The sequence below is a fragment of the Sinocyclocheilus anshuiensis genome, unplaced genomic scaffold, assembly GCF_001515605.1.
Source record: "Sinocyclocheilus anshuiensis isolate Anshui unplaced genomic scaffold, SAMN03320099.WGS_v1.1 scaffold278, whole genome shotgun sequence".
Classification (NCBI taxonomy): domain Eukaryota; kingdom Metazoa; phylum Chordata; class Actinopteri; order Cypriniformes; family Cyprinidae; genus Sinocyclocheilus; species Sinocyclocheilus anshuiensis.
Window position 1 is genome coordinate 1,710,683 of NW_015546072.1, and position 9,401 is coordinate 1,720,083.

Below are 9,401 nucleotides of genomic sequence, written 5' to 3' on the forward strand. Positions count from 1 at the left end.
CACAAAAATCCCGCTCATGTGTCAGTCCCCCTTCTCTGGTCTTTGTCCTCGAATTCACCCAGACAAAATGGCAAGGAAATTAAATTCATGTCACAAATGTTGCGTATTTTTTTTTCATTGAAAAAGCCCTCTGTGACAGGCCATCCTGGAGAGCACTGCTTCATTATTCACTATGAACTCTACAGGACCTCACACATACTCCTCGTGTGTGTGTATGTGTGTTTGTGTACTGTATGTCCTGCAGTAAGTGGCTGAATTATTCACTGCGGTGCGATGATGAAGCAGCTTGACTATAGAGTGAGTGCTTCATCCTACACTCTCTCACAGACTGAGTACTGACGCATTCATTTATTCAGCCGTACAGGAAGAAGTCTGCAGCAATTTAACTCTAGAAGTAGCGAAATAGTTAAATATCTCCAACCTATTCATTACAAACTTCTTGTCTAGCTACTACTTTCCGTAGACTCTTTTTTTGACATTATCTCGAGAGCATACGCTTTCTGCTAAGCCTATTTGTGAAAGAGATTAACATACATTTTAGGCAGTAAAAAAGACAGCTTGTCATGAATAAGCCGGATTTAAGCTGTTTTTTAAATGCCATTTATTCTGCCCAAGGTCTTTTGTCAGGCAAACATTACCACATGACCACTGCAATTAATAAGCTGAATACATCTGCATTTATTTCCAGAAGCCAGAATGTCTCTTCCAGAGGCAGGGCTTAAATTCGGGATCATCACTGGAGCAGGACCATAATTTCATATCATCCCCTCTGAGCTTTGAAGTCTAGTTCCCCTTCACTTGTTTTTGCGGCATTAGTGCTGTTCCAATGATGCAAAACTACCTAAATTACATCTGTGAATGGTCAATACCTGGGTAGCACCTCCCCCTTCAGTGGTAATTGGTCCATAGAGTATAACATAAGCCGCCTCTGACGCCCCCTGAGGTTAACGGCCAATCAGAGCGCAGCTTCTCTGAGCTGTATAGGGGCAAAGACAGAGCATTATCTCTTTCTTTCTTTCTTTCTCTCTGTGACATTGGCACCAATTATGAATTGGCAGGGTGTGAATTTAGACCGCATCAGCTTTGTTTGCTGAAGAGGAAATACTGAGGCAGTGGATGGGGATCTGAAGACAGAGTGGTGTAATCAATATTGAAATAAAAATAGCATCAATTTTTTAATTATTTTTCAGATTTTTTATTTTTTTGCATCAATGGGATTCAAAATTAAAATAAAATGAATATGCAAACATTATACATACTTGACAAAAATGAATATGAAGGCCGCTCAGGTTGAAGTCAAGTGGTAAAATGTGACAGTATTATAAAAGAGAAAGAGAAAGTAGATTAATATATAAAGAAAAAAATGAGGAAAAGGGAAAAAAAAACACTAAATAAATGATGTAGCATCCATTTAACAGCAAAATTAATGCAACAAAATTCTATGCTCTTTAAAGTTATTTATCGCAAGGCCCTAAAAACTATTTTCTAATTTTCTAATATACCAGCTCTCACTTTAAGTGGAATATAAATGCCCAAAATCCCTTCCAAATTTTTAGCTTGTTAAACTAAAAGTAAAACTGAAACACACAAAACTATAAAAATAAAATTATTACTTGAAATTAACTGATATAAAATAAAATGTAAACATAAATAAATAAATATTACAACTTGCCCATTTCTAATTTTAATTTTGTTAATACTAAAATACAGATACTAAAATAACTACATTTATACTAAAAGATGCTAAAACAACTAAAAATAAAATGTAAAAATATATACAATTTGATTATTATATAATTACATACTATACATAATTAACTACTAAAACTTTAACTAAAATTAAAATAAAAACTAAAATAAAACAAAAACTGATTCAAAATATTTGTAAAATCTGCTATCTCAGTGATACTACAATAACACTGCTTTCTTCAGCCTGCTTGTCCAATCTTGTTTTGAACTTTTACTTGACTGGTTGTATTCTTCTCAGTATGTATCATTGCTCCTGAAGGGATATAATTCAATGTCCCATGAAATTTCATCATGAATGCTTTCTCATAAACAGAAGAATCAAGTTAAACAAGTTTTAGAAATAAAAGAAAAAGTACAGATTAATTACTGCACTCAAATGGAAACAAAAGGGATAAAGCTCTTCCTGGTGTAGCAGAACGGAATCCCTTCTTACATTTGAATGCATATTAAACAAAAGCCTCAGTAAATCTCCCCAAATCCTTTCTCAAAACTATGCCAAATGGCTCTGTAAGAATTGCTCAAGCAAAATATTGACTGAGGCAGCTCAACTAGAAAGTCAGATCAGCACAATTTGGCCAGTTACTCAAACGCAGACATGGGAACATGAGGGGGGCTTGAAAGGATGGCGGTTGTGAAGGTCCATCTGTGGCTCCAGATAACAGACCCCAAGGATCCAGAGATAAAATGACCACAAATATACAGTAATACACTTCTGTAACATTTTACTTTATTACAGATGGTATTTACATAAGCACCAGTGTGCACCAGGTGTAATGATGATTGTTCTAGTGATTTTTTGACAAGAAACCAATGATATGCTATTAATTTTAAGTTTTTGTTCAATTTGTAAGTTCTTGCGACATTCATACTATATAGATGCAAAAAAATGGCCCCACTTTATATTAGGAGGCCTTATTTACTATGTACTTATCATTTGTTACTTATTGTGTATACATACATGTTTTTACACTGTACTTATATTTTAAAAATACCTGCATGTAATTATATCTGTAATTAATTTCTGTAATTACATTTATAATTACACTGTTGACCCATCCCTTACACCTTAACCAACCCTTAAACCTACACACACACACCACCAAAGCTATCCCTAACCTTACCTATATCCCACCTCAATAGCAGCAAGTGTTTTGCACTACAATACGAACACAATTAGTACACTGTACTTATTTTTTTTATGTAAGTAGTACATAGTAGTTAAGGCCACTTAATTTAAAGTGGGGCCTAAAAAAATAGATATATTTTTTATTAAAATGATAAAATATGTAAAACAATCTGAAGACAGCACAATGCCCTGCTGATTCTGCTTTGTTATATGTATACATATAGTAGGGTCCGACTTGTCTGAGCGTATACATGCACTGTTAGCACAGACTAAACAAAACTGCACAGGGATTCTGAATCACTACTAAATATATATATACTAATATTCATTACAGAACACTTCTCACAGTATATAAAGCACAGTTTTCCAGATGACATATTACTATCATACCCCAATGAGCACCTTTGTTGCACAGAGAACAAGTCTCACTGTCTGGGGAGCATTTAAAATGAAGGACAAATGTGAAATTGTCTATGGAAAACATAAACATATTAGGTTCATTAGACATCACAAATACATTAAATTAACATTTGAAATAAAGCAAATGCCTTTTGTTTCATCCATCTCTCCCCAATGAGGTACCAACTATAGTAGTAGCCTAATTAAAAAATGCTGCATCCTTAATCGCTCGGTTAAGCGCCTCCTCATCTGGAGGGGAAAACCCCTGCCGTCTTTTCCTTTTGTTTCTGTCCTTGATAGTGGAGGGAGCCCAGATTAGCATAGCTCAATCATTACAAGATTGGATAGAGGCTTTTTCAGCTTGATGATATCTTTGATGAGCTACTGCGCAGCAAGCAGAAAGCCGCTTTGCATATTAACAAAGATTTCGGGCCCAGCTGAGCCGCTCTCACATTAATTCCCACAGCAAAGACTGATATGCAAACAGAGTCTTTCCATTCACAGTGCATCTATACCTCGTACTGAGGAAATACATTAGCGATCAAGCTTTTTTTTCTCTCTCTCTCAGTGAGTAAATAGAAGGTCATTTCACTCTGTTTGTGAACACTGATGAGGAAATGATGGCGATACTGTGTCCACATCAATGTTTACCCTTTTCAAATCTGTTTTGCATCTGGAAAGCATCTAATATCCATACATCATTTTGTGGATGAAGGATTTCCCATCAAAAAACAAAACGAAACAACCTATCAATGGCACTTTTCTATTAAAACAGAATCCCTGTTGTTTTTTTGTAAATCGCTCAAGGGACATGCTGCTTCCTACATAAATCAAAGTAAAACAATCACTGCAGCTTCATATTCAAATGAATCCGAAGCTCAGTGCTATTTTAAACGGGGCCAGCTGTCCACTTCAGACTCTGTGTGAGGCTGCATTGACCTGTCAGGTCTCTGTACCCACCGCAGTGATGAACAAGAACACCAGCACTTCACATGATGAGGACTCAAGCAGGCCACTGCATATTAATTCTCAACTTAGGATTTAAATATGGGGTACTTTCCTTAGATGACACCTTCAATTCATTACATATGCTAATAAAGTCGTGACTGATGTGACAGGGCACAGGGTAGAAACTGGGTGTAATTACGTGAAAGAGAGGCTAACAAAGGATAATTTTGTTTAAAATTGCTGCCACATTCAGCACTCGAATGTCAATTATGGATTGACAAGAGTCCGTCCATGCAGACAATTAAATGTTCACCAACAAACTGATGGAAGAAATTAGCGTTAGACATTTTAAAGTCATTTAAAAAACTCAGAGGGGAAGCATTAGGAGGAAATATATAAGAGAAAATCTTGTTTTCAAACAACTGTTATTGCTAACTAAAATGATTAAACATTTTAGTTAATTGAAATAAAGCTCAAATAAAATATAAAAAGAATAAAATATTCAAAAACTTTAAACTAAATGGAAATTAGAAATGTTGCATTGGCAACTAAGTGAAGTAAGTTTAAGTACTAAAATTACTAAATAAAATATAAACAAACTAAAATATAAATCAATTACAGTAAAACAATTTATTAATAGTTTTATTTAGTTTGTTTTATTCATTTATTTTTAATAATTAAAGTAGCCTATTCTAAAGTCATTTTAAAACTCTAAATATTATTAAAACTCTTTAAAAAACGAATAAAAATGTCAAAGGTGCATAGCGAAATTGCTACAAATTAAATTAAATGTAAAATTAATTTAACATTAAATTAAGTGAATATAAAAATAAAAGCTCATTCAAAATATGAATTAAAACTACAATATTCTATAAATAATACTAAAATAATACTGTTTTTAATATCAGTTTTGCTGTGTGAAGTGTGTAATTTCTGTTCCACTATTGGCATCAAACAGAATTACAAAAATAAATGCAAATGAATGCAAACAAACAAATAAAAACAACTGTAAACGTTACAATGCATCTTGAACACTCAACCTCATCTGTGATTGGTTGAATGAACAAGTAGCCCCGCCTCAAATTCACACAATGTTTGAGCTAATGGTCAAGGTTTTGAAAAGTGCTTTTTTAAGCTGGCAAATGAGAAAGTATTTCCTCATCCAAAATATTAGACACTTCACCTTTAAAATGTCTTTGTTTTCTAGCCACATTTTGATGTGACCCCAGACATTTTGCGTTAATGTACCTGTGTGGAAAAATATGCTCACTTGCTCACAAGAGGCTACTGCAATATCTGGTGTCAGAATCAATTTTCAAAGCATGAATATGAACAAGCACACAGAGTTTGAGTATTGCCAAAGCTAACACATATTCAATATCCCAAAAAAGGACATAACTCACAGTTGACCAGGCCTATTGACTAGATGGGAGGTCAGAAAAACACCTCAGCGTTCTTAAATAACTGCATGTGGCTGAGTGCATATTCTGGAATATAAGTGATGAAAGGTTAATCCAGGCCCCACTGAGGATGAAAGTCCTGCTATGACAGTAGTTCACACTCAACAACAGGATGGAACTAAGTCTGCTTTCTCTCTGAGCGCTCAGTTTATCTCAGCTAGCGCTCTGGAATGTCCCACCACAGACACTATGATGTGTTGAATAATACAGCGCTCCATACTGACTCACGACACTGGGACTAAACCCAGGCTTCCATAGACTGTGCTCATAAAGCAGGAATATTAAATCCAGAACCGTGTGGTATCTCAATGGTTAACAACCATTTTAATTGGAGGGGTGGTGGATATGACAAGTCATATGAGTCATGACTGAAAAACGCTTGGATGTCAGTCTTCAAAAAAACAAAGAAAGAAAAAGCTTTTGTTTGAACAGGGAAAGCGCATGGAGAATATAAAGACAGATTGAGGAGAAAATGTCTTGAATTCACTATTAATTAATGAAATCTTTGGATGTCTCAGGTGTGAGGGTCAATGCCAAATAGAATGTGTCCCTCATAAAGAAAAGGACAAATCTTTTGAAAAACCTAGTTCAAAACATGTGCCAAGTTCTTAGAAATGATGTACACATATGGTTTTGAAAAGCTTTTATGCCATTTTCAAGAAAAGAACATTTTAAAACGTGATGGTCATCATCTTAATCATTACTTTTACAAAATGTATTTGTTATATTATGAATTATTAATTCATACTTTTTTACTATAACACATGACCTTTTACAACCTGAATTAGCATTAAAATATTTAGGAGACTTAACAAAAAAAACTAAACAAAAAAAAAGGTGTTCTTTAAAATATAATATTTTGTTGTGGTTTAAAGAAGTATTTGATCACAACTGTAGTGAGTTATTTGATATTACATTTAAAGTTAATACATTTAAAATGTAATAAATGTAATGAAATTATTGTATGATTTCAATTTCAATCATATAAATAAGTGAAACATAAATTACATGTTTACCACAAATGCCTGTCAGTATATTTAGCAGTACACTTAGGTCAAAGACAATAGGAGCAATTATGAATTATATATGAATTCTATAACTAGAACTTAAACTTAAATGCAACTAAAATGCAATGAAGTGCCTGAAAACACATTCAGTCGGCAAATACTCTTTTTGAAAGTATGCTAAAGTGTGCTTCTTTTTCACAAGGGTCGGGCCCTCTATGATGTCATTTTTTCCCCATTTTTGAACTGCATGTTTCTGTTTGTTATGATATATATATATATATATATATATATATATATATACCACGAAGAAAACAATCTAAATACATTTTAATACAAAATTATAAAGATGCTTATGATAGAAAGTTGCGCTCGAGTCATTGAGTGTTGTCACTTAGTCACTAGTTTCTAAACAGAAATAATAAACATTTCCATCATTGCTGAAAAGAGCTTTTTTAATAAATCTGCAAAAATGTCAACGATTCTGTGTTTTTCTGTCAATATGGGGTGCTGTGTGTACATTAATGAGGAAAAAAAATTAACTTAAATGATTTTAGCAAATGGCTGCAATATAACAAAGAGTGAAAAATTGAAGGGGGTCTGAATACTTTCCGTACCCACTGTATATATATATACCACGAAGAAAACAATCTAAATACATTTTAATACAAAATTATAAAGATGCTTATGATAGAAAGTTGCGCTCGAGTCATTGAGTGTTGTCACTTAGTCACTAGTTTCTAAACAGAAATAATAAACATTTCCATCATTGCTGAAAAGAGAGGGAGAGAGAGAAATCAATATACAACGTGACATATGTGCTGCATGTCAGCCGCCACGCTAACATGTCACTGTAGGGTTAAAGGAGTCATTTAAACAGCGACCTAATTATGTGATAGCTGCTGTGACATGACAGGTGAACTTCCAATGAAATGAAAGAACAGGAAACTGTGTCTTTCTCACTTAAATTTGAAGGACGTCCTATGGCAGTATTGGAGAGTTTCCATGACCTTACAGTCTTTATTCATCTTGGACAGGCAGAAGATGCTCAATTGCACTGTATGTGTAAGTCATCCCAAATGCAGACGCTCTTGCCAGTCAGTGGGATGATATCCGGAATAGTCTTAGGAAATATGATGAGACCGGGGTGTGTCAGAGGAGCCCTCATGCGCGCATTATAAATCCTGACAAGTTCACCGCAGCATATCTGCAGATATAATACTCCCATAATGACATCCTCACCTTGACTCATTCCTTATTCCTGGCAGTGTAGAGGTTTCCGTGGGACTCAAGTACATTCAGCTGAATGAAATGAAACTAATGACATGCGGTATTTGTCAAGTGAAGAGACAGATGATAAGGCTGTGTACATTTCACACGCATAAACAGACTATATGTGATTTTGACTTTCCACAGCTCTGTGTTTTGAAGAAATGATGGTGTGGTTCGATGCAGCACTTGCAATAAATCTTGTGAAAGCAATATGATTTCTATATGGCACAATTTTCCTTTTAAATGTGTGATTCATTATTGCTGCAATAGCAACTCCCAAACATCAAGAATTAACTTGTTATTGTTATGCTTGGAAAACTTTTACAGTTTCATTTTCAAGAAAGTATTATTTTTAATGACTCTAAAATGTCATGTGGTGTAACCAGGTACAAATTAGCATTATATTTTATATTTTTCTTTTATTATGAATACATGTAGGTCCTATCTATCTATCTATCTATCTATCTATCTATCTATCTATCTATCTATCTATCGTTCTATTGTTCTATATTTTGTTCTATCTATCGTTCTGTCAGTCTTATTTTATAAAGTTATGCTTTCATAAATCTTTACAACTTAACATCAGGACACCTGGCAGAGCACAATGACTGTGTGAATTTATCTATAAAAAATATAAATTATTAATGTAAAAAAAAATAGAAAAACTTCATGGTGATGATATTGATTATAGTGTTTATTGCAATTCTTCAACAGGGAGTTTTGTTTATATTGTGTATATCTAAATTAAATAAAAATTGTTATCCAACACCTGCTATCACCAATGAGAAAAAAACTAAATGCCCCTTTAAACTTAAAGGGGTCATATGATGCGATTTTCAATTTTTCCTTTCTCTTTGTAGTGTTACAAGCTCTTGGTGCATAAAGAAGATCTGTAAAGTTGCAAAGACTAAAGTCTCAAATCCAAAGAGATATTCTTTATAAAAGTTAAGAGTCAGACACACCTACCTAAAATGGCTCGTTCTAACACGCCCCCACATGTCTACGTCACGATGTGGGAAGATTTGCATAACGGCGCCCAAATTTTCACGCAAAGAAAGAAGGCGTAGCTTTTATTCTCACTGTAGTATTGTTGCTGCCGCCATGTCGTGAAGACGTGTGTTTCGTTTGTTTGTTTCGCTGTGTGTTTCGTGTGAAACTACTTTGTTTGGCCTTCCAAAAGAGGACGATATCCGCTTCGTCATGCCTGGAGCTGATCCATGCTCGTTGCTGAGGAAATATATCAACTTTGTGCTGTGGATCGCCGGATTGGCTTTCACCGTGGACGAAGCGTCCAACCCGGGGGCGTCACATGTGGTTGCGGCAAGCCTCCTCTGTCGAATCCGCCGGGCGCCGCTCACTCAAGCCTCTGTGTGTTTCGTTGTGAAAGCAAAACTACTTTGTTTGGCCTTCCAAAAGAGGACATAATGTTTCTATAAAGTGGGG